The sequence below is a fragment of the Anopheles merus genome, unplaced genomic scaffold (assembly GCF_017562075.2).
Source record: "Anopheles merus strain MAF unplaced genomic scaffold, AmerM5.1 LNR4000353, whole genome shotgun sequence".
Taxonomy (NCBI): domain Eukaryota; kingdom Metazoa; phylum Arthropoda; class Insecta; order Diptera; family Culicidae; genus Anopheles; species Anopheles merus.
Window position 1 is genome coordinate 7,501 of NW_024427933.1, and position 2,500 is coordinate 10,000.

The window sequence follows — 2,500 nt, forward strand, 5'->3', positions numbered from 1 at the left end:
CATAGCTTCGTCGCTCTCTCCACCGCATACCTGATGTGTGAAGTGTAATCGAGGCGGTCATCAAGGACCAGCCCCAAATACTTTAAGCTGCGCGACGAATGTACTACGTGATCACCTACCCTGATAGCCCCATACTGTATCCTCTGATGAGAACTGACCATGATAAACTCGGTCTTGGTCGGGGCTATCTTTAATCCGTTGTCGGTCATCCATCTGTCGATGATGCGAATCTGGCTGGAAACGAGAATTTCAATATCATCAACACAATTACCTTCCACCAACAATACTATATCATCTGCATAGCCGACAATACGAGCGCCTTCCACCATTGTAACTCGTAAGACTCCGTCGTACATTAGATTCCATAACGTTGGGCCAAGTACCGAGCCTTGAGGTACACCCGATGTGACTGCAATCTCTGCCGGTCCATCTGTGGTATCATACATCAGCACACGATTCCTAAAATAATCACCAATGATATCATAAAGATACTTAGGAGTGTTAATTCTCTGTAAAGCATTTGCTATCGCCAACCATGAAGCACTGTTAAAAGCATTAGTAACATCTAATGTAACAACTGCACAATACCGACCACTATATCTGTTTCTACTTCTAGCAACAGAAACAACGTCCACTACCCTTTGAATCGCATCAACTGTTGATCGACGGCTTCTGAAACCAAACTGGTCGTCAGACAGTCCGTTGACCTCCTCAATGTGCGCGTTCAACCTTTGCACAATGATGCGTTCAAGACCTTTACCTGCCCCGTCCAGTAGACAAATGGGACGAACTGAACCCGGTTCCCCTGGCGGTTTATTCGGCTTCGGTATTAACACCAACCTCTGCCGTTTCCACTCGTCGGGGAACTTCGCGTTCTCTAAACAACCTTGATATACCCTGCAAAATGCATCAGTTGCAGATTCCATACCAACTTTCAGCGCCTCATTTGGGATACCATCTGGTCCCGGCGCCTTCTTGTTAGGTAATCGTCTAGCAACTGCAAGAATCTCATCATTAGTAACCCTGTCAAACTCTCGTGGCTGATCCATGCGGTAATCAGGCCACACCGTATGTGGGTGAGTAGGAAAAAGCTCGCTCACCACATCCCTAAACTCCTGTAATGTCATAGTTCGTGGCCCAATTGAACCCTCAGCCACTTTCTTGAACGTATGATATACTATACCAAATGATGCGTTGTCCGCTGTTCCCAGGAACTCTTTCCACTTCCTCTGCCGGGTGTGCTTGATCACTCGCTTGAGGGCATTCCGTGCCACCTTGAACTCGTCCCTAAAAGTAGAATAGAGAACAGTATTATAAGCTCTTTGTGCTAATCGATCGCGGTGTTTGCACTCTTTTCGAAGTGCCTCAATCTCTAAAGTCCACCAAAATGCACTCTTGTTAGGAGTGTACCTCTTACGTTTGGTCATCGTCGCATTACACGCCGTGACCAATATGCGCATTAAATCCTCGCTTGTTGTGACCTCGGTCTCAAAAGCGGCTTGCATCATAACCTCGAATATATCTTTGTTAAAATACTTAATGCTCCATCCCGTTATGGGTCGGGATAAGTTACGCACACTTTGCATCTCGAGATCTATTCGTATCGCACGATGATCCGAGTTCATATAACTTGATAAAACCTCCCACTTAAATGATCTTGCCACTAACCTGCTTGCAAAAGTAAGATCAACCACTGATGTACGGCCAGGTCCAACATAAGTTGGCTCAATGCCATCGTTCAACAGGATTGCGTCAAGCTGCGCAAAGGTAGACAAAACCAACTCACCCCTTCGTTTCTGGGTTTCTCCGCGCTCGCCAAGTTGGTTGTTCCAACTGATTGACCAAGCGTTGAAGTCCCCCCCGATAACGAACTTGTGGATACCGGTTAGAGCCAATACCGTGTTATCCAACATGACCTGAAACTCTTCCATACTATATCTAGGTGGCGCGTAAACGCTAACCACTCGCATATCCCCTATGTCCACAATCATTAAACCCTTCAGACCCTTATTGACTATCTTAACTGGTAAGTCAGCGTTAACCACCACTGCTGCCGTATTATCGTCATTACGTAAAACTTTGACGTTGGTTGTTGCTAGATACGGATCTGCAATCAACACTATATCAGCAGACTCTTCCCTTATCGTTTGCCACATTAATTGAAATGCGGCATAACTATGATTCTGGTTATGTTGTAGTAACCTAACCATTATGATCTAATCGTTCGCCTTCTGGGACACATGTAACTGCCCGTTGCGTGAGGGTTCTGTGACCTCGTACCGCAATCCAAACACTTAACCGTGTTGGTACAGGCTTGTTTCTTGTGCCCACTCAAACCGCATTTCCAGCACAGATTACTTCTGTCTGGTTCCCTACAATGATAGCTCGTATGACCTATCTTCCAACACTTATAACATTTCTGTTCCTCCATAACCTCTCGGATATGGCATATCGACCAGCCGACTTTCAGCTTTCCCAAATTAAGGAAGCTTTGAAAGTC

At 45.8% G+C, this 2,500-nt stretch overlaps 1 pseudogene; it reads right to left on the reverse strand.

Moving 5' to 3' along the window:
- LOC121602199 overlaps positions 1 to 2,500 on the reverse strand; it is a 9,192-nt pseudogene that overhangs the window by 2,578 nt on the left and 4,114 nt on the right.